This window comes from Rattus norvegicus, chromosome 14 (genome assembly GCF_036323735.1).
Source record: "Rattus norvegicus strain BN/NHsdMcwi chromosome 14, GRCr8, whole genome shotgun sequence".
NCBI lineage: Eukaryota > Metazoa > Chordata > Mammalia > Rodentia > Muridae > Rattus > Rattus norvegicus.
Window position 1 is genome coordinate 4,755,267 of NC_086032.1, and position 26,046 is coordinate 4,781,312.

The 26,046-nt window shown below is 43.8% G+C and overlaps 1 long non-coding RNA gene across 2 annotated transcripts in view; it reads left to right on the forward strand.

Moving 5' to 3' along the window:
* Nucleotides 1-8,163: 8,163 nt before the first annotated feature.
* LOC134481817 (uncharacterized) overlaps nt 8,164-26,046 on the forward strand; it is a 36,511-nt gene continuing 18,628 nt past the window's right edge. For both annotated transcript variants that reach the window (XR_010057661.1, XR_010057662.1), the window contains exons 1-2: nt 8,164-8,290; nt 24,349-24,558. This is a non-coding gene — a long non-coding RNA (uncharacterized LOC134481817). The remainder of the gene's footprint in view (nt 8,291-24,348; nt 24,559-26,046) is intronic.

Below are 26,046 nucleotides of genomic sequence, written 5' to 3' on the forward strand. Positions count from 1 at the left end.
CAGTTTCAAGGTGTCAGATCTTACACTAATGTCTTTAGTTCATCTTGAAATGACTTTTGTATGGAGCGAGTGACAGGAATCGAGTTTCATTCTCCCGGGGGTGGACATCAAGTTTCCCGAGCACCATTTGAGTAAGATACACTTCGTCCCCATGTACCACAATATCAGGCATCCATCGCTGTGTGTGTTGATTTCTTTTTTATTTGAATCTTTTGGTGTACATGAGTACTTTTGTGCCAGAATCATACTGTTTTGTCAGGATGACTCTATGGAGTAATTTGAAATCCAGTGTGACCGTTCTATACCTCCATATGGATTGAACGTTACCTGTTTCCTTTCTGTGAAGAAGGCCATTGGAACTTGGGCAGGAATTGCATTTGATCTATACATAGCTTTCAGTAATATAGAACCTTTTACGTGATTTTGATTCTGCTGATCCATGAACATGGGCGTGCTGCCCACCTTCCAGTGCCCCCTTTCATCTGTGCTTTAGTTGAAATGGCAGGGGTCTTTTTCTTCCGTGATTAGGTTTATCCCTGGGTACTTTTTGGAGATAGTGTGAATGGACATTTTTCCTGACCTCTTTCTCAGCATGCTTGGTTGATAGGCAGGTTTGCCCTGTTTAAGTGCTGGTTTTGCGTCCTACTGCTGGCTCGAAGTGTTTATCAGGTCTAAGTGTTTTCAGATGCCGCCTTTAGGGTCTTTTACGTACAGAATCATATTGTTTGTAAATAGTGACAATTTGACCTTTTAAAAAAACCCCTTCCCGGGGGTTGGGGATTTAGCTCAGTGGTAGAGCACTTGCCTAGCAAGCGCAAGGCCCTGGGTTCGGTCCCCAGCTCCGAAAAAAAAAAAAAAAAAAAAAGAAAAGAAAAAAAACCCTTCCCTATTTGTATTTACCATATTTCTTGTATCCTGGTACTCTTCTAAGACTTCAATCACTATTTGCGTAAGAGTGGAGAGAGTAGTCTCCTTGTTGAATGCCTGAGTTTGTTGGAAATAATCATGCGTGCTCACCTGTGCGTGCAGGAACTTGTTTCTCTGTGCATGTAAGGAGGTCAATGTCTCTCTTAACCTTAAGTTTGAGTCTCTTCCTGAACCCAGAGCTTGCTCTTTCAGCTAGACTGGCTCACCAGGCTACAGAGCAGGCTGCCAACCTTGGCTCTTCCATGGTTTCAAGGGATCTAACTCAGACAATCATGCTTTGTGCATCAAATACTTTACCAACTGAGTCATCTCCCCAGCCACTCCAAATTGCTTTGAAAAGATTAAAAAAATGTGTTTTTTTTTTAATTCAGAATTTGAAATTGATTCAGTGTGAAAGTTTTCTGAATAGATTGTTCAGAGGAGGAGGCCATTGTTGCTGTCAAGTCCGTAGCTTGTCAGGGTCACTGTCGGCTCATTCTGCTCTTTCTGCTATTTCAAGCCCACCACAGTTCTGCCACAGTAGATGGTTCAAGCATTTTGCAGTATCTTCTTGAAGTGTCTCTCTTTTCTTGCCCAACTTTTCTCCACATTCTGAGTGTCTGCTCATTTCCACAAGATGAGGTCCTGTGTTGGGAGGCATCTGGGCTGGGAGGACACATTTCTCAGCTTGTAGATAAGCTGCAGCCGCAGTCTGTTGGATACATATTCCACTTTGTCTTAAAAAGAAGCAATCTCGAGTCTGGCATGGTGGCTGAAATTTGTAATCCCAGCACTTGGCATGTGGAGGTTAGAGACGTTTGAGGCCAACATGGACTCCACAGCGAGTGCTGGAGCCTTGTCTGGGCTACAGAGAGAGGCTCTGTCTCCAACCAGCCAAGTACACACACAGGGAGGCTCCCTGAAAGGGCTTCCTGAGAATCCTCCAGTCTGTCCACACTGGGACTGACTTACAGAGCCATAGTTGTCATGGATTGGCAATTCGCATGCTTGGCTTTTGCAAGTTTGCCTTTTTTCATGTTTCCCTTGTGTTAGACATTGGCTCCTTATCATACCCTTCCTCCTACCCCCCAAATACATACATTCGCATCTCTTTCTTGGATGGAAAAATCCAATTGAAAGTATCTTGTGTCTATTGGAGTTTTAGACCCTAATCCCTCTCAGTTATTTCAATTAACCTTTACAGAACATTTCGGCCAACACACCTGTTAGGAAATGTAGAGGTAACGTTACCATCGTGTACAGGTTGATGTGTTTGAATAATTGGTTATAATCTCTACTTTATATAATTTACATTTATAATGTGTTATAAACTGTCTGGGATAACATATGAATTTCTATAATTTCCACCTTGATTTTAATAAACGTACTTTTACAGGAAAGCCCAGGCGTTTGTGTATTACCAACGATGGTCATTTTGGGTGACCACATGATGGCAGTGTGTGCCAGTGCGTTCTTTCTCTGTACTGGCTGGAGGCACACAAGGAAGCTACTGTGCTTACTGAACAGGCCGCATTGAGAAGATGCTGGCAGAATAGCCACTCAAAATCTGTGTTTACAAACGTCACCCTCGCCTGTCTCACCCAAGTTAGCTGAAGTCCCACGCCATACCCAGACCTGAGGCTTCCTTGTTGCTTCAAAGGGCGCTGCGGACAGGGGCAGGTGTCTTCTGTCTAAATCAGCCTCTTTTGTGTTGCAGCTGATGGCAGTCCACCACCATATCTACCCTCAGCTGATCTTCGAGTTTCGGCTCTACACTATTTAGCGATAGATTACCTGTTGTGTAGACCTGGAGGGGGATAGCGCAGGTGCCCAGGAAGAATTGACATGGATGGAAAATCAAATAGGAGGAATAAATATTTTCTCCTTCTTTCCAATAGTTCTGCTTTAAGGAAAAAAAGAAGAGCTTTGGTACATTATTCCTTAGATAGTCACAGAAATAGAGCCTCAGGTCTGAATAGTCAGGTAACCTGTAGGATAATGATTCCTGATTACTGGCAACTCTCTGCATATTATTATTGCTGTTAGCATTCTGTCTAAGCTCCACCCCCACAGTTACCTGGCAACAGCCAGGTATGCCTGACACTATAAAAGGCATGCTCAACCCCTCCTCACTCTCCTGTTCTTTCTTGCTCTTACCCTCTTCCCTTCCTTTACCCATTCTCTTCCCATTCCCTTCCCCTTCTCCCTCAATGTGCTCATGGCTGGCCTCTACTCCTCTTCTTCTCTCTCTCTGCCCCTATTACCCTCTTAACTCCCCTCCCCATGCCCTGAATAAACTTTATTCTATACTATACCGTCCTGTGGTTGGTCCCTCAGGCGGAAGGGATGCCTCAGCATGGACACGCAGAGGCACCCCCTTCCCCCACACCTCCATAGAACATAATCCTACCCATCTTCATCTTTTTATAAACATACTAATACCATCGCGGGAGGAGAAACCAAAGGTGGAAAGCAAGGCCTAGTTGAGGCAGTTCCACTGCGTTCTTCAGTAATTAAAGATGCGTAGGTGGTGGTTACCTCCATTCATGTGTCTGTGCTACGTGGCACTATAGATGTGTATTTGCAATGCAGCCTTAAAACATTCTTTCATGACCTCCCATGCTCATGGATTGGCAGGATTAATATAGTAAAAATGGCCATTTTACCAAAAGCAATCTACAGATTCAATGCAATCTCCATCAAAATACCAATCCAATTCTTCAGACACTTAGACGGAACAATTTGCAAATTCATCTGGAATAACAAAAAACTCAGGATAGCTAAAACTATACTCAACAATAAAAGGACTTCTGGAGGGATCACTATCCCTGAACTCAAGGAGTATTACAGAGCAATAGTGATAAAAACTGCATGGTATTGGTACAGAGACAGACACATACCAGTGGAATAGAATTGAGGACCCAGAAATGAACCCACACACCTATGGTCACTTGATTTTTGACAAAGGAGCCAAAAACATCCAATGGAAAAAAGATAGCACTTTCAGCAAGTGGTGCTGGTTCAACTGGAGGTCAGCATGTAGAAGAATGCAGATTGATCCATGCTTATCACCCTGTACAAAGCTTACGTCCAAGTGGATCAAGGACTTACACATCAAACCAGATACACTCAAACTAATAGAAGAAAAAGTGGGGAAGCATCTCAAACACATGGGCACTGGAAAAAATTTCCTGAACAAAACACCAATGGCTTATGCTCTAAGATCAAGAATCGACAAATGGGATCTCAGAAAACTGCAAAGCGTCTATAAGGCAAAGGACACTGTTGTTAGGACAAAACGGCAACCAACAGATTGGGAAAAGGTCTTTACCAATCCTACAACTGATAGAGGGCTTATATTCAGAATACACAAAGAATTCAAGAAGTTAGACCGCAGGGAGACAAATAACACTATTAAAAATGGGGTTCAGAGCTAAACAAAGAATTCACAGCTAAGGAATGCCGAATGGCTGAGAAACACCTAAAGAAATGCTCAACATCTTTAGTCATTAGGGAAATGCAAATCAAAACAACTCTGAGATTTCACCTCACACCAGTGAGAATGGCTAAGATCAAAAACTCAGGTGACAGCAAATGCTGGCAAGGATGTGGAGAAAGAGGAATACTCCTCCATTGTTGGTGGGATTGCAGACTGGTTCAACTACTCTGGAAATCAGTCTGGAGGTTCCTCAGAAAATTGGACATTGAACTACTTGAGGACCCAGCTATACCTCTCTTGGGCTTATACCCAAATGATGCCCCAACATATAACAAAGACACATACTCCACTATGTTCATAGCAGCCTTATTTATAATAGCCAGAAGCTGGAAAGAACCCAGATGCCCTTCAACAGAGGAATGGATACAGAAAATGTGGTACATCTACACAATGGAATATTACTCAGCTATCAAAAACAATGACTTTATGAAATTTATAGGCAAATGGATGGAACTGGAAAATATCATCCTGAGTGAGGTAACCCAATCACAGAAAAACATACATGGTATGCACTCATTGATAAGTGGCTATTAGCCTAAATGCTTAAATTACCCTAGATGCACAGAACACATGAAACTCAAAAAGGATGACCAAAAGGTGAATGCTTCACTCCTTTTTTAAAAGCGGAACATGGATACCCTTGGTAGGGAATAGGGAGGCAAAGTTTAGAACAGAGGCAGAAGGAACACCCATTCAGAGCCTGCCCCACATGTGGCCCATACATATACAGCCACCCAATTAGATAAGATGGATGAATCAAAGAAGTGCAGGCCGACAGGAACCAGATATAGATCTCTCCTGAGAGACACACCCAGAATACAGCAAATACATAGGCGAATGCCAGCAGCAAACCACTGAACTGAGAACGGGACCCCTGTTGAAAGAATCAGAGAAAGAATGGAATAGCTTGAAGGGGCTCGAAACCATATGAACAACAATGCCAACCAACCAGAGCTTCCAGGGACTAAGCCACTACCTAAAGACTATACATGGACTGACCCTGAACTCTGACCTCATAGGTAGCAATGAATATCCTAGTAAGAGCACCAGTGGAAGGGGAAGCCCTGGGTCCTGCCAAGACTGAACTCCCAGTGAAGGTGATTGTTGGGGGGAGGGTGGTAATGGGGGGGAGGATGGGGAGGGGAACACCCATAGAAAAGGGGAAGGGGAGGCGTTAGGGGGATGTTGGCCTGGAAACCGGGAAGGGGAATAATAATCGAAATATAAATAAGAAATACTCAAGTTAATAAAGATGGAAAAACAACAACAACAACAAAAAACATTCTTTCATTTTCTTTCTAATGAAAAGAATTTGCACAGATGAGGTGAGGACTCATGGATAAGTAGAGGAACAGGAGCGTTCTCCATACTCTCAACGTGTCCTCCCTGGGCCCTTTCCAACTCCACCGCCATTTTCCTAACATGGGCTTGTTTACAGTTCTTTATTCCACAAGCGTACACACTCAATGGCTTTCTTCTCTGACTTTGAAAATAAGCCAACCAGTTACATTTCTGTGGGAAGAGCTAGAGTCTGTGTAGTGAGGAAACACAAGAATTTAGGCCAGAAGTTCTCAACATTCCAAATGCTGAGATCCTTTAGTCCAAGTTCCTCATGTTGTGGTGTGGTGACCCCTCCAACCATGAAATTACTTTTGCTGCTATTTCATAAGTGTAATTTTGCTACTTTTATGAATCATAATGTAATTATCTGTGTTTTCTGATGGTCTTAGTGACCTCTTCTGACCCACAGGTTGAAAACCACTGATTTAGACAAAAAAGTAACTTAGTCTTTCTGTTTATCACAGTGAATGAATGGTATTTGTGCATTCTCTGTGTCTTTGTCTCTCTGTCTCTGTCTCTCCGTGTGTGTGTGTGTGTGTGTGTGTGTGTGTGTGTGTGTGTGTGACTGTGTCTGTCTGTCTGTCTCTCTCTGGGTTTTCAAGACAAGTTTTCTCTGTTTAGCCCTGGATGTTCTGGAACTCACTCTGTAGACCAGTCTGGCCTTGACCCCACAGAGATCCACCTACCTCCCGAGTGCTGGGATTAGAGACCTGTGCCACCACCACCCAGTTCCATTTTCTCTCTTTAAATGTCCCTTGTGTCCTCCACATTTGTGTGGGTTCAGGAGATGCAGCTGGGTGCCCAGGCTTGTGTATCTGGGGCCACTAAAGCATCTCCCCACTGAGCTAGCTCGCTGACCCCATGTTGGGAACAAGCAGAAGAAGCTTATTCTAAGAAATACTGTTCTGTTATCAGAGTCCATTTAATCATAGGGAGAAATGAAATTCAAGGTCCCAGGCTCTAGGGTTATCTGGGAAGTTCCCTTTAGCTGAACAGCTTCTGTTGGAAACAGTTGTCCGAGTCCAGCTATCTCAGGGACAGCTTCTCCATCTTGCTGGCAGAATCAAACAAACTCCTGTTTCCAGGCCTAGGAATGAACCCCTATCCCACTTCAAATGTTTTCTTAATTGTTAACAGGTAAAGACTATAAACATTTCTGTTATCTAAGCCAACGTGTGGGTAAGTTATAAAAATATATAACCAACTGCCTGTTCTGCCCTAATTACCTCATGCAACTGACTCGATCCTTTGTCCCTTATCACTCTGGGCTCTGTACCTAATGTCTAGGAGAATAAATTAAGAACCTTGCAGCCAGGTGCCTGGATATGGCCCAGTCTCCAGTGGGTGCTCCCCTTTAATCCTTCCTGTCAAAACACAAAACACTGCACACACCCCACCCCCACTTTGTGTTTTATCCTTTATAAATGTCATTTAATCTCCAGTCGGGGACAAAGTTCAGATCCCAAACTCGTGGCCTCCTTACGTGCTCACTCAGAAAATAAAGCCATCATCTTTAAGCTTCTGTATCTGAAGTGAGTTTTCTTAGCTTCTGCCCTGAAAACAACTCCCCCTTATTATCCTCTAATTGCTTCTTTATAAAAATAAGAAAAAGAAGCCAGGGGTATGTTTTGTGGAGGCCTGGTATGGTGGGGTGGAAGGGGATGCCCCTTAGGGCCTATGCTAAGGCATACCCTGAGGTACCAGCCACAGGATTATGTAGTATAGAGTAGAGTTTATTTAGGACATGGGGAGGGGAGTTGAGGGGGTAGTAGAGACAGAGGAGGGGGAGAGAGAGAGAGAGAGAGAGAGAGAGAGAGAGAGAGAAAGTAGGAGGAAGAGGAGGAGGAGGAGAGGCCAGCCATGAACAAGAGGAGAGCGTGGGGGGAGGGGGCGTAGGGGAATGGGGAAAGAAGGGACAGAGAAGAAAGAGGGTAAGATCTGAGCAAGAGAGTGAGGAGGGGGCAAGCAGCCCCTCTTGTAGTGCATCAGGCATACCCAGCTGGTGCTGTGGGGCAGAGCCCAGAAGTAATGCCAGCATTGACAGTTACTGTTTGAGAAAACACAGCATAGAAGCTATTTGCTTGGGGAATTTCCCCAGAGAGAAGCACACTTGCATTGCATAGTCCCGGATTGTGTAATTTCCACTGCTGGATGCCTGGGTTTACTGTGCTTTTTCTGTGCCAGGAAGCTGGAGAGGGGTTCCAAGGAAAGAGAATGTAAAGGTTTTCCAGGCGGAAGCTTGTGGCCCCTTGGCTGCAACAGAGTATCTCACTGGCTTTTCTCACAGCCAGCAACCTCTCACCTCCCCCTCCAGCCTTGTCTAAATTAGCAAGGCCTTGGTTTACTTTACTTTCCGTTTCGTTTTTGCTGCAGCAAGTGATTTTTTTTTCAGGGTGTATGGGGTGGGGGTGGGGGTGGTGGTTGTGGTGATGGGTGGTGGTCAGCTCACATAAAAGAGGAGCAAAGAGAGTGAGGGAGGAGAGCAGAAGTGAGCCAGAGGCAGCAGCAGAGGAGAGCTGCACTTGAACCTGTCTGTGGGACCAGGTATATTTACCAATCCTTTCTTTAACAAGCAACTTGGTCTGGATCTCCACTTGATTTCCAATTCAAAGTGGCAACCAGGGGAAGGGGAAGGGAGAAAGAGGAGGGACGGAGGGGGGGGGAGAGTGGGGAAGGAGGGCAGGGAGGCAGGGAGGCAGGGAGGCAGGTGGGCAGGGAGGCAGGGAGGCAGGTTATGTGCTCTCTGGTCTGCAGGGGTCTGTTGCTGGCTTTAGGTCTAGGAAAGTCAGTTTCTTTGTACAGATACAAAGTGGCAGCCTTACACTCCTGGCTGCCCTGCTCTGTTGGACGCTGTGGGAAGAGCGGTGGTCCAGCCTGGCTTGGATCACAGCAACAGCTCCTTGCCTTGGTTCACAGGCTACTGTAGTCAGAAGAATGTCTTTCTGTGGAGTAACCATGTGAGGAAAATTCAGCACAGGAGCATGGCAAATATCTGTTTGGAAATAAATTTAGTTTCTCTCTCACTGACTTTTTATTAAGCATAAGTAGACAGTCAAGTTCGCTGTTGATGTTTAGGTCGTATGCGCGACATAGAGACCAAGCAGGGCTCTGTGCATTTTGTTTGGGCTGCTTGTCTTATCTCATTCACGGGACTAAATGCAGAGAACTGGGTTTCTGGAATCCAGTGACGTCACCTGTATCTAACTTCTCTGGATTCTGAACATTCTCCTTCCTTGGCATGAAGTCCTCCTGCTCCTCTGGGACTGAGGGAAGGGCAGGGGAGGCAGGGCTACATGTTGTCTGCTCTGCAGGGGTCTGTGGCTGGCCTTAAGTCTATGAAGGTCTATGAAGTCGTGGGCAGTAGAATTTTACTTCTTTCTCTGGCTGACTAATATTCTATTGAGAGTGCTATCAGACTGAGCGAATGTATACATCTGTTGGTGGGGGACTGGGCTGCTTCCACATTTTGGGTGTCGTGAGCACAGCTGCCATGATCATTACTGCTCAAAGTGAAAGAGTGTACCCCTAAACGGGGGACGTGTCTCTCTCTCCAATCGTGGGATGGGGTGCCCCCAGGAATCACGAGTAGCCATTCTTGATGTAACAGCAGGAGGTAGCTTTATTAACGAGATCCCGGGTCTTAGCGGGATCCCGGGTCGACACGTATCTCACACAGGAGACAGAGGAATCGACCCTGAGCCTCTTCAGGCAGGGGTTTATATAGGAGAAGCCAGGGGGTTTCGCGTGGTTATCAGCAAGGGAAATGGGTACAAGGTCTCATCTGCAAGCAGTACATGTAGGCTGGGGTGTTCTCAATATAGGAGAACGTCTTATCTTTATCTGTAGAGCAGGGAGTCATCTGTCCGGATGGCCCCCGACTCAAAGGAGATGGTGGCTGACAGTCCCTGGAACAATCCCTCGACCTTGCTTTTAGGCTTGGCCGGGCACATCTCAGGCCAGCTCTGTCCTGCCCCCTTATCTGCTGTTCTTTTGCAGTTTTTATGAAGTTTTTATTTTAACTCTTCAGCTCCAAATGGTCCGGCAAGCCCTATAGTCTCCCTTAGGTAGTCCGGACCTTGTTTATGACTAACTTTTTGAAATTTAACTCTTCATTTCCCTCTACTTTTTGTGAATAGTTCTAATCTTAGAACTACATGATGAGTTCAGCATCTAGAGGCTCTTCACCCCGTACAGCCTGATACTGTTGTCTTAACATGAGGACATGTACAGCACTAATCCGTTCCCTGACAAAAGCTAAAAGGCAGGCGATTAATGATGCAGGGCCCAAAAGTGAGCAAAAGGAGGAGGATGATCAAGGGACCGGCTAAGGCTGACAACAGGGTGGTAAGCCATGGGGACCTATTGAACCAGCGTTGAAACCAGCTATCAGTGGCTTCTCGTTCTCGTCGTCTCTTGTCTAGCCTCTCTCTAAGTTTAGCCATAGAATCTTTAATGGTCCCTGAGTGATCGAGGTAAAAACAACATTTTTTTTCTTCAAAGCAGCACATAGCCCTCTTTCTTTAAGGAAAATAGGTCTAATCTTCTCTTATTTTGAAGGACTACCTCTGAGAGGGAGGTTAGGTATTCTTGGAGGTTAGAGTCAATGGCAGTTCTGAATTCTCTATAAGCCTTGTATTGTAGGGCAACAGCAGATGTCCTTGTGCTGCCCTTGTAACACCTTAAATAGCCTTAAATAATTTTTAACTCTCTTTTGTGTCTTATTAAGTTTTTAGCATCAGGATTCTAATCTGGACACTATCTAAACCTATACACCAAGGTCATGACCAGCTTTTAGAACTTTTAAACTTATATAGATTGTGATTCCTGAGGCACAGTCTCAAGGAGTGTTAGGAGTACTAACATATGTAATGTTAAATCAAGCCTATCTCCTCACCTATCTCGATGGAACCCAGGGCAAACATGAAATTTTTGTTTCCAAAGCACACTCAAGTGAGCATTATAGCAACCTCCCAGTCACTTAAATCTAGGGAGCTTTTTGAAGATCTGGGTGTCTCTCTAGGTCCCAGCTTTTAGCCCCAACAGCTAGTATGCTGTTGGTGAGGGCTGGGACTTGATGGCTGTCAGGGTGGTCAGTAGCACCAGGTACGGTCCTTTCTAGGGAGGCTCGAGTGTCTGGGCTCAGTGTAGCTGTAGTCTCCGACCTGGAACTGATGAAATGTCTCAGGAGTCCCCAGGCATAGGCTGCTGTCAGCTGTGAGCAGATTTCTTTCTGTATCACCTGTAGGTCTTTTAGCTTGGCATACAAATCATTATTACTATGACATGTTGGTTCAGTAACAACATCTAATACAGTCAGGGGAGCTGAGGCCCCATATAAGATCTCAAAGGGGGTAAAGCTGAGTCTGGAAGGGGTATTTCTTGCTCTGAAGAGAGCAAGAGGGAAGGAGTGTCACCCAGTCTGCGCCAGTCTCCATGGTCAATTTGAACCGGGTCTCTTTTAGTCTTATTTTTTTATTCTACCTGTCCTGAACTTTGAGGTCTGTAAATATAATGTAATTTCCAATCGACCTCTAAATACATGGCCACACCCTGGCTTACCTTGGCAATGAAAGTAGGGCCGTTGTCTGACCAGATTACCTTGGGCATTCTAGACCTGGGGAAGATTTCTTCCAGTATCTTTTTGATGATTGTAGAGGCCGTCTCTCGTTTGGTGAGGAAAGCTTCTATCTATTCCTGAAAAAGTATCTACAAGCACTAGGAGACACTTGTGATCATATTTTTCTGGTTTTGTCTCAGTGAAGTTCACTTCGACTTTTTACTAAACTCTCTAGGTCTCTTTGTCCTGTTTGTTTGTTAAGTATTTACTTATTGACATACCTTATATTTTTTACTGTCTCTCTGGCTAAAATCTTAAAGTCTATTATATATATTTAACTATTTGGACAAACTTTTTATCTCTTAAATGAGTCCATTTCTGTATTTGGCAAAGTGAGTCTTTTTTTTGTTCTCTGAGGAGTATAGCTTTCTCAAGTGTGTCATTGTCTTTTTTTTTTTTTAAAGCAATTTGGGCCTTTTCTTCTGTTGTACATTTTAAGTGAGGCCATCCCTTAGTCCAATCCCAGTTCCCAGTGGCTGTCTCTTGTAGGCCTGTAACCAGGATAGGCTCCTGTATAGCCATTTCCCGAGCCACTTTATCTGCTTTGTTACTGTCCCATGCCACTGAATCTCTTCCTTCCTGATGTCCTGGGCAATGAATAGTACTCACAGTTGCTGGCTTCACCAGGGCATCTAAGAGATGGCAAAGGCATCTGCGGCACTGATGTGCTGGGGGGGTTGAGGTTCAGCCATCCCAGATGACATTGTGTTGTCCACCATGGCAGGACCCACTTATCTCTGACCTTCATGAAGGGAACTGTTCCCATCTGTAGACAAGGTAGCCTCGGCTTTCAGCAGGGGTCAATCAACCAGTCGCAGAGGTCTTTTCTCCACCCATGGGCTTCTGCCAGTACTTGACACTCATGTTGCAGTGGCTCCAGGTCAGGATTGGGCAGCAAGGTGACCAGATTGCCCCCAACAGGTGGAGAATCTAGTCCATGGCAGCTGACCAGTGGTCCCATCTTCTGGGACATTTCATTTAAAGGCAAAACATCAGCCACTCTACCACAGTTTAAGTCCTGGATTGGGTGATAATTGTTAGTGCCCAGCTGGCTGGAGTGATGTGTTCCAGGCAGAACAGGACTAAGCCACACATCTCCCAGCATCAGGTACTGGTGCACTGAGACAGGTCTTAAGCTCCACATACACAGTCTGCAGATATGCATATATATGGCCTCACCCAGCCATTTCAGTCTACGCAAGCCATTTTGGAGAGCAAATTTCTCAGAAGCAAGGGATAGGGGCAGTCAGGGATGACCATGAACAAGTGGGTTACCCAGCTCACGCCAAGGTCCACTGTTCTTCGGGCAGTCCATAAGTATTGTTTGTTGTCAGTAGCCCCTTGTACTCAAGGTCTTTGGATATTGGCCCACTGTGGGGGCATAGGAGCACAGAGCATTGGGTCCCTGGATCCACACTTCTCTTCTATCTCTGTACATAGCCAGCACTCTAGGACCAAGAAGCTCTCCAGTGGCCCCTCTTGTTCTTCTTGGGCAGTCCCTGACCCAGTGTCCTTTTTCTTTGTATTAGGCACATTGATCTTTAGCCAGGTATTCTCTTCTGTTACCAGGTACTATCTTCCTAGGTTCCCTAACTACTGTGGCCAGTATATGTTTCTCTCTTGTCTCTTATCTCTCTTTAGCTCTTTAACCTCCTCTTTTTGTCTCTTTTCTTCTCTAGCTTTCTGTTCTTTTTACCTTTTTTCTCTTTCTCTTCCATAGTCTCTCTCATATCTTCTGTATCTTCTTTTACAACTATTAGATGTTGTCCACTTAACCACACTTTAACTTTATTTTTTCTGTAACTTATACTAACTCTCAGCAACTTAGCTTAACCCTTTAAATTTCTGTAATTTTTTTCTTTATATCTTTTCCTTATCTTAGCCAGATTGGTGGGGCATTTTCTAGCCCCTCAGAGACCCACCCTTGGAGCCCGGCAGCAGACCTGGCACTCCCTACCTTTAGGCGTATTGGAGTTAACAGGCAGAAGTGAGGGCCTTCCATCCATGTCTGGAACATTCTTTCTGGCCTCCAGTAGGATTCTGTCTTTCCTCAGTAGTAAAGAAGACCTGTAACAGTTACTAACAAGCATCTCAAATGGGATGGTGAGAAAACAAGAGAATCTTGAGAATAGAGGTCTACTGAAGAGGGCAAACAGCATTTAGTCACACAGCTAAACCAGGAGGCCTTCTTGGACAAAATTGTACAAATAAGCACAAGCTTTGTCTATGAACCAGAAAGGCGAGCAGAGAGGCAGCCGATCTGTTATTGACTATCTCTCTAGACTTAGATTTTCTCTCAAGGAGTGTCTCTCTTCAGTGTCGGCTCCTTGGCTTTGCCTCTCAAGAGAACCAGCCTCCAAATGACACTAGGCTTCTAGTAACAACTAATAACAAAAGGATGGAGAGATGGTTAGAACCTGGGTGCTAGATGCCAGGTGGCTGACAAAAGAATTGTAACCAGTTTACCTGGGGCTATCAGGACCTCAGTAGTAGCCCTTTACCAAACTGTCTCACTGGGTTAAAGGCCCATGGAAAAGAAAACATTAATCCTGACCTTGGCCACCGCCAAAGCCTGAATTCTAAATCTTGACTGGCAAAACAAAACAAAATTCTTTACAGTTTGTTGTAGATTCTTTGAAACTATTTTAGGGGCTCTTTTTGTCCCCCAACTTGGGGCATTTTGACCACAGGGGCAGGAACTGGCTGCTGTGGAAATAGGATCAAAGGCACTCTCCATGTTAATGATGACCAACGAAAAAAGTAATTTAATGCTGAAGACTGACTCCTCTCTTGGAATAGGGCCAGCAGATAAGGCAGGCTTCCTTAAAGAACTTCTCTTGAAGAGTGCTCTCCTTCTGTGAGCAAATGTCAGAAATTCCTTTCTTGTTCTTGTTTTTCTTAGAGTCCTCTCCCACCTCGCTCTCAGCCTTTTCAGATAGTTCCTCCTGTAGCATTTCTAATGTAGCCTGTCCCTTTAAAGTTCTTTGCTCCCAAGCAAAATTTAAATCTTTCCCAGCTTATCACAGCTGTCTACCATGAGATTTCCAGAGACAGCGAACCAAGATATAGCAATTCACTAAGAAATCTCTCTATAGTGTTTCTTTTTACCTTAAGCCTTTTTCTTTTAAACAGTTCTTGAAGAGCCAGAAAAATTGGGTGAGACTTGGGAAGTCTCCATGCTCGCTGCAGCAGCTCCGCAGCCAGTTTCCCTTTCCCCTATTGTGTGGGCTGCGAGCACAAGCACAGATAAAACACTATGTTTTAAAAAATGAACGTTGGCTATCAACCAACACACCGCCACTAGAGCGGGGTCCACAAAATTAAATTCCTTACTCACTAAGCATTAAGGGGACCAAGTAAAACTCTTCGACGAGCAAAGCAAACAGTTCAAACACAATTGTCAGTCCAAGATTTCAAACACAGTCAGATCTTTTTGACTGCCAGTTGCCGGGTCCTCCCTACAAAGGCTGGCTCGCAGAACGTCTCTCACACGTCCCAGAACCTGCGCAATTGGGGCATCCCCCTGTGCGCTTTCAAAAAAAAATTTTAAGAAGGGTGGTTGTTTGGAGCAGGAATCCTGCATCTGCTCTCCGAGTAGGAATCCTGCATCTACTCCCTGAGTAGGAATCCTGCATCTACTCTCCGAGCAGGAATCCTGCATCTGCTCTCAGAGTAGGAATCCTGCATCTACTCTCAGGCGCCTATACAGGGTGGGAATCCTTCATCCACCCGAGTGCACTCAAACTTAAAACCGGTACCAAAAAAGACACAATTTACAGCACAAAAACCATGTACACTCACACACACACACACACACACACACACACACACACACACACACACACACACACACAGTGGCCACTTTCCAGCACTCACACTAACGTTCCTCCAAGTGGCATTCGGGGTTCCAGGGGGGGGTCACACTCCGATCCCGGACGAGCCCCCATATGAAAGAGTATACCCCTAAACGGGGGACGTGTCTCTCTCTCCAATCGTGGGATGGGGTGCCCCCAGGAATCACGAGTAGCCATTCTTGATGTAACAGCAGGAGGTAGCTTTATTAACGAGATCCCGGGTCTTAGCGGGATCCCGGGTCGACACGTATCTCACACAGGAGACAGAGGAATCGACCCTGAGCCTCTTCAGGCAGGGGTTTATATAGGAGAAGCCAGGGGGTTTCGCGTGGTTATCAGCAAGGGAAATGGGTACAAGGTCTCATCTGCAAGCAGTACATGTAGGCTGGGGTGTTCTCAATATAGGAGAACGTCTTATCTTTATCTGTAGAGCAGGGAGTCATCCGTCCGGATGGCCCCCGACTCAAAGGAGATGGTGGCTGACAGTCCCTGGAACAATCCCTCGACCTTGCTTTTAGGCTTGGCCGGGCACGTCTCAGGCCAGCTCTGTCCTGCCCCCTTATCTGCTGTTCTTTTGCAGTTTTTATGAAGTTTTTATTTTAACTCTTCAGCTCCAAATGGTCCGGCAAGCCCTATAGTCTCCCTTAGGTAGTCCGGACCTTGTTTATGACTAACTTTTTGAAATTTAACTCTTCAAAAGGTCCATCCAAGTCCTTGTTTGCAAGTTTGTTTGTGTGTTGCATGTGGTCGGAGCTGTTAGATCAAGCATAACTATTCATTTTATCAGAAGCCAAGACTGTTTCCCACCAGGTAATACTCTGTGTTCTTAGCTGCACAGTTGCAGACACCTGAGATGTTTAAACCCTGGGTCCCATTTATTTGTTTTTGCTTTGTGCAGTTGCTGCCCTGGTGGGTGTGAAGTAACACCTTGTGGTTTGATTGATATTTCCTCTTTGTTTCTCAAAGCCACATTATAACACCCACTGGGCCTGAAGAATTATTGAGCAACAAAACCAAGAAGTTTTTAAAATAACTTCATCAGTGAATTAGCATAAGCAAAACTAAGCAAGCAATTTCAAATAAAAATGTATGTTAGTCCAAAGCAAGCCTCAGCCTCAGTGAGCTGTAAGAGGTCAAACCACACATGGTCACATGACTGTGGATTTTACACCAGGTCCCCGAGCCTGGCAAAACAGAAATCATGTAATGAAAATTCCTTCATTTTACTTCTGTGTTTCCCTAATAAAGCCTGACTGACATTTCATCCTGGGAACATGGACGCTTCACCTTTCACTCTGGTATTTCCCAACTTATACATTGTAACATTTTTTTATCGTTATTAACTTGACTATTTCTTGTTTACATTTCTATTGTTATTCCCCTTCCCTGTTTCCAGGCCAACATCCCCCTAAAACCTCCCCCACTTCCCTTCTATATGGGCTTCCCCTCCCCATCCTCCCCCTTTATCACCTTCCCCCCAACAATCACGTTCACTGGGGGTTCAATCTTGGCAGGACCAAGGGCTTCCCCTTCCAATGGTGCTCTTCCTAGGCTATTCATTGCTACCTATGATGTTGGAGCCCAGGGTCAGTCCATGTATAGTCTTTGGGTAGTGGCTTAGACCCTGGAAGCTCTGGTTGCTTGGCATTGTTGTACATATGGGGTTTCGAGCCCCTTCACACTCTTCCAGTCCTTTCTCTGATTCCTTCAACGGGGGTCCTATTCTCAGTTCAGTGGTTTGCTGCTGGCATTCGCCTCTGTATTTGCTGTATTCTGGGTGTGTCTCTCAGGAGAGATCTATATCTGGTTCCTGTCGGCCTGCACTTCTTTGCTTCATCCATCTTATCTAGTTTGGTGGCTGTATATGTATGGGCCACATGTGGGGCAGGCTCTGAATGGGTATTCCTTCTGCCTCTGTTCTAAACTTTGCCTCCCTATTCCCTGCCAAGGGTATTCTTGTTCCCCTTTTAAAGAAGGAGTGAAACATTCACATTTTGGTCATCCGTCTTGAGTTTCATGTGTTCTGTGCATCTAGGGTAATCAAGCATTTGGGATTGAAAGACCCCCGGAGTGGGGAGACCCTCACTCAAGTCTCGTGATGACTCAACCCCCCAAGAACTCACACAAGACCGTCCTTGTTGTAATTACATGAGGTTTATCGATAGCAACCAGTGCACTGGGGTCGAGACTCTTATCCCACGCAGGGGCAGTGGAGTTCGACCCCGAGAAGCTGTGAGAAGAGGTATTTAAAGGGAGAAACCACAACCTGAGGGGGCAGGGATGGCATCATAGAACAACAGTGAAAAATCACAAGGAAGAACTCTCAGTCTCCCAAGATTGTTTCCTAGGAGAAGCTGTCTCCTACTTCTCAGATTGTTTAACTTCATGGTCCGCTAGTTCTTAGGAGATGTTGTTTCCTGCTTCTCAAGATTGTTCTCTAAGATTTATGGTCAGCTAGTTTCTGGGAGAAAGCTGTTGAGCTGGCCAATGTAATTATCTATTCTATAGCCCTAGGAGAGGCTTCTTAGAACATACAATTCTGGGGCCTAACCTGTTTTCTTTTTCTGCTCTAAACTTTGTGTCTAGGGGGGCAACTTTAAAACTTTTATCTTTCAGGATAATAGCCACTTATCAATGAGTGCATACCATGTGTGTTTTTCTGTGATTGGTTTACCTCACTCAGGATGATATTTTCCAGTTCCATCCATTTGCCTATGAATTTCATAAAGTCATTGTTTTTGATAGCTGAGTAATATTCCATTGTGTAGATGTACCTCATTTTTTGTATCCATTCCTCTGTTGAAGGGCATCTGGGTTCTTTCCAGCTTCTGGCTATTATAAATAAGGCTGCTATGAACATAGTGGAGCATGTGTCCTTGTTGTATGTTGGAACATCTTTTGGGTATATGCCCAGGAGTGGTATAGCTGGGTCCTCAGGGAGTACTATGTCCACTTTTCTGAGGAACTTCCAGACTGATTTCCAGAATGGTTGTACCAGCTTGCAATCCCACTAACAATGGAGGAGTGTTCCTCTTTCTCCACATCCTTGCCAGCATTTGCTGTCACCTGAGGTTTTGATCTTAGCCATTCTCACTGGTGTGAGGTGAAATCTCAGGGTTGTTTTGATTTGCATTTCACTTATGACTAAAGATGTTGAACATTTCTTTAGGTGTTTCTCAGCCATTCGGCATTCCTCAGCTGTGAATTCTTTGTTTAGCTCTGAACCCCATTTTTTAATAGGGTTATTTGTCTCCCTGCAGTCTACTTCTTGAGTTCTTTGTATATTTTGAATATAAGCCCTCTATCTGTTGTAGGATTGGTAAAGACCTTTTCCCAATCTGTTGGTTGCCATTTTGTCCTAACAACAGTGTCCTTTGCCTTAAAGAAGCTTTGCAGTTTTATGAGATCCCATTTGTCGATTCTTGATCTTAGAGCATAAACCATTGGTGTTTTGTTCAGGAAATTTTCTCCAGTGCCCATGTGTTTGAGATGCTTCCCCACTTTTTCTTCTATTAGTTTGAGGGTATCTGGTTTGATGTGGAGATCCTTGATCCACTTGGACTTAAGCTTTGTACAAGGTGATAAGCATGGTTCGATCTGCTTTCTTCTACATGCTGACCTCCAGTTGAACCAGCACCATTTGCTGAAAATGCTATCTTTTTTTTTCCATTGGATGTTTTTGGCTCCTTTGTCAAAAATCAAGTGACCATAGGTGTGTGGGTTCATTTCTGGGTCCTCAATTCTATCCCACTGGTCTATCTGTCAGTCTCTGTACCAATACCATGCAGTTTTCATCACTATTGCTCTGTAATAATCCTTGAGTTCAGGGATAGTGATTCCCCCTGAAGTCCTTTTATTGTTAAGCATAGTTTTAGCTATCCTGGGTTTTGTGTTATTCCAGATGAATTTGCAAATTGTTCTGTCTAAGTCTCTGAAGAATTAGATTGGTACTTTGATGGGGATTGCATTGAATCTGTAGATTGCTTTTGGTAAAATGGCCATTTTTACTATATTAATCCTGCCATCCATGAGCATGGGAGATCTTTCCATCTTCTGAGGTCTTCTTCAATTTCTTTCCTCAGAGGCTTGAAGTTCTTATCATACAGGTCTTTTACTTGCTTGGTTAAAGTCACACTGAGGTACTTTATATTATTTGGTACTATTATGAAGGGTGTCATTTCCCTAATTTCTTCCTCGTCTTGTTTCTCTTTGGTGTAGAGGAAGGCTACTGATTTATTTGAGTTAATTTTATACCCAGCCACTTTGCTGAAGGTATTTATCAGGTTTAGTAGTTCTCTGGTGGAACTTTTGGGATCACTTCAATATACTATCATATCATCTGCAAATAGTGATATTTTGACTTCTTCTTTTCCAGTCTGTATCCCTTGATCTCCTTTTGTTGTCTGATTGCTCTGGCTAGAACTTCAAGAACTATATTGAATAAGTAGGGAGAGAGTGGGCAGCCTTGTCTAGGCCCTGATTTTACTGGGAGTGCTTCAAGTTTCTCTCCATTTAGTTTAATATTAGCTACTGGTTTTCTGTATATGGCTTAAACTATGTTTAGGTATGGGCCTTAAATTCCTATTCTTTCCAGGACTTTCATCATGAAGGGGTGTTGAATTTTGTCAAATGCTTTCTCATCATCTAATGAAATGATCATGTGGCTTTGTTCTTTCAGTTTGTTTATATAATGGATTACGTTAATGGTTTTCCATATATTAAACCACTCCTGCATGCTTAGGATGTAGCCTACTTGATCATGATGGATGATTGTTTTGATGTGCTCTTGGATTCGGTTTGCCAGAATTTTATTGAGTATTTTTGCGTCAATATTCATAAGGGAAATTGGTCTGAAGTTCTCTTTCTTTGTTGGGTCTTTGTGTAGTTTAGGTATAAGAGTAATTGTGGCTTCATAGAAGGAAACCGGTAGCGCTCCATCTGTTTCAATTTTGTGGAATAGTTTGGATAGTATTGGTATGAGGTCTTCTATGAAGGTCTGATAGAATTCTGCACTAAACCCGTCTGGACCTGGGCTCTTTTTGGTTGGGAGAACTTTAATGACTGCTTCTATTTCGTTAGGAGTTATGGGGTTGTTTAACTGGTTTATCTGTTCCTGATTTAACTTCGGTACCTGGTATCTGTCTAGGAAATTGTCCATTTCCTGCAGATTTTCAAGTTCTGTTGAATATAGGCTTTTATAGTAAGATCTGATGATTTTTTGAATTTCCTCTGATTCTGTAGTTATGTCTCCCTTTCCATTTCTGATTTTGTTAATTTGTACACACTCTCTGTATCCTCTTGTTAGTCTGGCTAAGGGTTTATCTATCTTGTTGATTTTCTCAAAGGACCAACTTTTGGTTCTGTTGATTCTTTGTATGGTCCTTTTTGTTTCTACTTGGTTGATTTCAGCTCTGAGTTTGATTATTTCCTGCCTTCTTCTCCTCCTGGGTGTATTTGCTTATTTTTGTTCTAGAGCTTTTAGGTGTGCTGTTAAGCTGCTGATATATGCTCTCTCCTGTTTCTTTCTGCAGGCACTCAGAGCTATGAGTTTTCCTCTTAGCAAAGCTTTCATTGTGTTCCATAAGTTTGGGTATGTTGTACCTTCATTTTCATTACATTCTAAGAAGTGTTTAATTTCTTTCTTTATTTCTTCCTTGACCAGGTTATCATTGAGTAGAGCACTGTTCAACTTCCATGTATATGTGGGCATTCTTCCCTTATTGTTATTGAGGACCAGCTTTAGCCCATGGTGGTCTGATAGGACGCATGGGATTATTTCTATCTTTCTGTATCTGTTGAGGCCTGTTTTATGACCAATTATATGGTCAATTTTGGAGAAAGTACCATGAGGTGGTGAGAAGAAGGTATATCCTTTTGTTTTAGGATAGAATGTTCTGTAAATATCTGTTAAGTCCATTTGGTTCATCATTTCTCTTAGTCTGTCTATGTCTCTGTTTAATTTCTGTATCCATGATCTGTCCATTGATGAGAGTGGGGTGTTGAAATCTCCTACTATTATTGTGTGAGGTGCAATGTGTGCTTTGAGCTTTAGTAAAGTAACTTTTATGTATGTAGGTGCCCTTGTATTTGGAGCATAGATAGTTAGGATTGAGAGTTCATGTTGGTGGATTTTTCCTTTGATGAATATGAAGTGTCCTTCCTTATCTCTTTTGATGACTTTTAGTTGAAAATTGATTTTGTTCGATATTAGAATGGCTACTCCAGCTTGCTTCTTCAGGCCATTTGCTTGGAAAGTTGTTTTCCACCCTTTCACTCTGAGGTAGTGTCTGTCTTCGTCTCTGAGGTGTGTTTCCTGTAGGCAGCAGAATGCAGGGTCCTCGTTGCGTATCCAGTTTGTTAATCTATGTCTTTTTATTGGAGAGTTGAGACCATTGATGTTGAGGGATATTAAGGAATAGTAATTATTGCTTCCTGTTATATTCATATTGCATGTGAGATTATGTTTGTGTGCTTTTCTTCTCTTTGTTTTGTTGCCAAGACGATTAGTTTCTTGCTTTTTCTAGGGTGTAGCTTGCCTCCTTATGTTGGGCTTTACCCTTTATTATCCTTTGTAGCGCTGGATTTGTAGAAAGATATTGTGTAAGTTTGGTTTTGTCATGGAATATCTTGGTTTCTCCATCTGTGTTAATTGAGAGTTTTGCAGGATATAGTAACCAGGGCTGGCATTTGTGTTTTCTTAGGGTCTGTATGACATCTGTCCAGGATCTTCTGGCTTTCATAGTCTCTGGTGAGAAGTCTGGTGTGATCCTGATAGGTCTGCCTTTATATGTTACTTGACCTTTTTCCCTTACTGCTTTTAATATTCTTTCTTTATTTTGTGCATTTGGTGTTTTGACAACTATGTGACGGGAGGAGTTTCTTTTCTGGTCCAATCTGTTTGGAGTTCTGTAGGCTTCTTGTATGTTTATGGGCATCTCTTTCATAGGTTAGGGAAGTTTTGTTCTATGATTTTGTTGAAGATATTTACTGGTCCTTTGAGCTGGGAGTCTTCACTCTCTTCTATACCTATTATCCTTAGGTTTGATCTTTTCATTGAGTCCAGGATTTGCTGTATGTTTTGGACCAGTAGCTTTTTCCGTTTTACATTATCTTTGACTGTTGTGTCGATGATTTCTATGGAATCTTCTGCTCCTGAGATTCTCTCTTCTATCTCTTGTATTCTGTTTGTGATGTTTATATCTTTCCTTATCCAGGGTTGTTTCCCTGTGTCCTTTCTTTATTGCTTCTATTTCCATTTTCAATTCCTTTACCCGTTTGATTGTGTTTTCATGGAATTCTTTCAGGGATTTTTGTGATTCCTCTCTATAGGCTTCTACTTGTTTATGTTTTTCTGCGTTTCTCTAAGGGAGTTCTTCATGTCTTTCTTGAAGTCCTCCATCATCATGATCAAATGTGATTTTAAATCTAGATCTTGCTTTTCTGGTGTGTTTGGATATTCATTGTTTGCTTTGGTGGGAGAATTGTGCTCCATTGATGCCATGTAGTCTTGGTTTCTGGTGCTTGGGTTCCTGCGCTTGCCTCTCACCATCAGGTTGTCTCTGGTGTTACCTTGTTCTGCTATTTCTGACAGTGGCTAGATCATCCTATAGGCCTGTGTGTCAGGAGTGCTGTAGACCTGTTTTCCTGTTTTCTTTCAGCCAGTTATAGGAACAGAGTGTTCTGCTTTTGGGCGTGTAATCTTTCCTGTCAACTGGTCTTCAGCTGTTCCTGTGGGCCTGTGTCCTGAGTCCACCAGGCAGGTTGCTTGGAGCAGAAAAGTTGGTCTTACCTGAGGTCCTGCGGCTGAAGTTGCTCGTGGGTGGCTGCTTTTGAGCTCTCCGTGAGGGCGGCAACCAGGAGGGCCTGCGCTGCCTTTTCCCGGGGCCCCCCTTGCACCGGGGTCCCAGATGGTATTAGGGGTTTTCCTCTGGAGTCAGAAATGTGGGCAGAGTGTAGTCTCTTCTGGCTTCCCAGGCGTGTCTGCCTCTCTGAAGGTTTAGCTCTTCCTACCACGGGATTTGGGTGCAGAGTACTGTTGACCGGTTCCCTTCAGGTCTGGGTGGTGTCTCACATTGTTTCTTTTTCAAATAATTTTTTTCTACACTTTAGAGTTTTCTTCTACAAGGTAATATAGAATATTATCTTGTGTGATTATGGACGTTTGTAAACCTTCTTTGCAGAAATATCTAACCCAGTGCTTTTCTCATTTTAAAACTGAGTTGTCTGTGATCAATCATACAGCTACGTTGTTTAAGATGGAAATCCTTTATCACATGTGCGATTTATAAGTGCTCATCACCCGTTCTTGGGTTGCTGTTCTACTCTCTTTATAGAATCATTTGATGCACAAAAGTTCTCAATTTTACAAAGTGGATCTTTTTTCTACTTGTTTGCTCATGTTGAGATTTGTTTTCATGTTCAAGATATAATCCCTACTTGAAATCCAAGTTAGGTAAAACTGAGACCAGGTTAGCCCCAGGTTAGCCTGTTGCAATTAAGCTCTTAATTGCTTCCTGCAGACAGAACCTATGTCAGGTGGGGTGGAGGTAGAAAGTAAAAAGTCAAACAAATGCACATGTAATTCCCACCCTTTATTCAGCTGCATATCTCAGTGTTTGTGTAATTCATGGGTGTCTTTCAAATACTTATTTTCAGCCATTTTAAAATCTATTCATGGAGAGACCGAGGGCTTAGAGTCCACTAATCTGCCATTTTGCTTGGTTGTTATTGTTTTTGGGAACTTGCTTTTCTCACTTATAGCATGGGTGCAATAATCCGTAACTTGGAAGGACTTCCAGGTTTTTCAAGGTCACATGCTAAAGGTGTTCATACAGGACTTAGCACATATCATAGAGTGACCCTGATGAAGGCCACTATTGTTTGGATTTTATTACATTGAATTAAAACCTTATGGATGAGAGCAGCCCATGTATTATCAAAGCTTCTTTAGAACTTGGAAGAATAATGAAGAAAGAAGAAGGCCCTCCGTACAAGGGAACGGGAGGTTGCTCGCTGCCCTGTGAGGGTACACGCTGCCAACAGGAAACCTACAAAGGTCACCAGTCCTAGCCGCTGTGCCGTTGGGTGGCTGTGAGGAGGAGTATGACTTTACACTCTTTCTCCTATCCTAGATTGGTCTGGAGGTTAGCAGGTTGCTATGATCCAACCACAAATTGCTCCCATTTGTCTGGTGGAAAACCACATTGAATGGCTGTCAGTGAACCAGAAAGCCATAGAGATTCTGGACAAGATTTCTCAGCCAGTGGTAGTCGTGGCTATTGTTGGATTGTATCGTACAGGGAAGTCCTATTTGATGAACCGTCTGGCGGGACAGAATCGCGGTGAGTGGCACGCTGGGTACCAGCCAAAGGTTTGACTGTCTCTGTCATATTTCCTTAATTCTTACTCCCAATTATAATGGAGGGCAGCGAAACTCCTGTCAGCAAATCCACCCTCTTGCGATAATTTGCAACCCTTAATTACTGCTCCACAATCATCTTCCCTGAGCTCTTCCCTTCCGTTCTGTTAAAGGAAGTCTCCCCTACCAGTGCTCAAGCTGGGCCCTTTTCTGACGCCCTAAACAGTGGGATCCTGCGCCTCAGTCTCCTGTCTCATACAGTGAGCCTGGTGCCCGAGAAGATCTGACGCTCTTTGATTTGCCTTCAGTGGGCGCCAGGCGTGCGTATGGTGCACCTACACACATGCAGGCAAAATTCTCATACTCATAAGAAGAAATAAGTAACTCTTAAAAATCGTTTATTTAGAAATAAATAGGTCTTGGGAAAAAACTTTAAAGAGGACTATATATCCTTTTATAGCTGCACACTTCTGACTTTAATCATTCTGAATGCAAAAACTATCATAATTATTTCCTTTTTTGTCAGCGCCTGTACCGACACGGTACCGAGAATCGGGCGAAAGCCTGTGGGATTAAAGAAACACACACACACACACACACACACACACACACACACACACACACACACACAGGTTATTGTGTCAAGCCAGGAGAGGAAGAGAGAGAGAGAGACAGAGAGAGAGAGAGAGAGAGAGAGAGAGAGAGAGGAAGAGCAGAAGAATTGCCTGTAGCTTTATTCACCACTTATATACCTGAGTCTCCAGGTAGAAAATATCTGGGAAGCACAGTAGGAAACCCTGGCTCTTGACTTTGGTAACAAAAGAGGGACTAAGAATCCTGAATTAATTAGGGAGAAATCTGAGAAGACCAGCCTAAATCTCCAGGATAAAGGCTGAGGAAGCAAAAGGCAGAAGTAAATTGACCACCACCCAGGTGTGGCCCAGGTGTGTGGGTTCCACATGCATCAGCCGGGCTCAGCTGAGGTCATGCAGTGGAGACACCGGGTGTTTACTGCGGAGATACTTGGTCTTTTCTTCCTGTTCCATAAATTCATGGGAGAGGCTTGTCCAACAATCTCATGACTTTATGGCAATAATCTTAACTGTGGCCATACAGTCACAAAGTGGCCAGGCCCAAATCCAATATGGTTCCCTACACCTTTTTTTATTTTTCTCATGTGTCTCTGCCTTGGAGTCCATGCCATTTTCCCACCATTTGTAAAAGTACTTTTAGTTTGTTTTGTATTTATTTATTTATTTACTAATTTATTTTTGAGACTGCCATGTTGGTTGGCCTGGTTCTAGGTATGAGGTCCTAGTGGCTCTCAAACTACTGGCAATCCTCCTGCGTGAGTCTCCTGCCAATAAGGATTCCAGGTGTATATAACCATGGCTGTTACAAACACTCTCCGTGCAGTTGCCCTTGCGCTCCCCGTTTTCTGCCTTGTGGGTGCCTGTTTGTTTCCATCTGG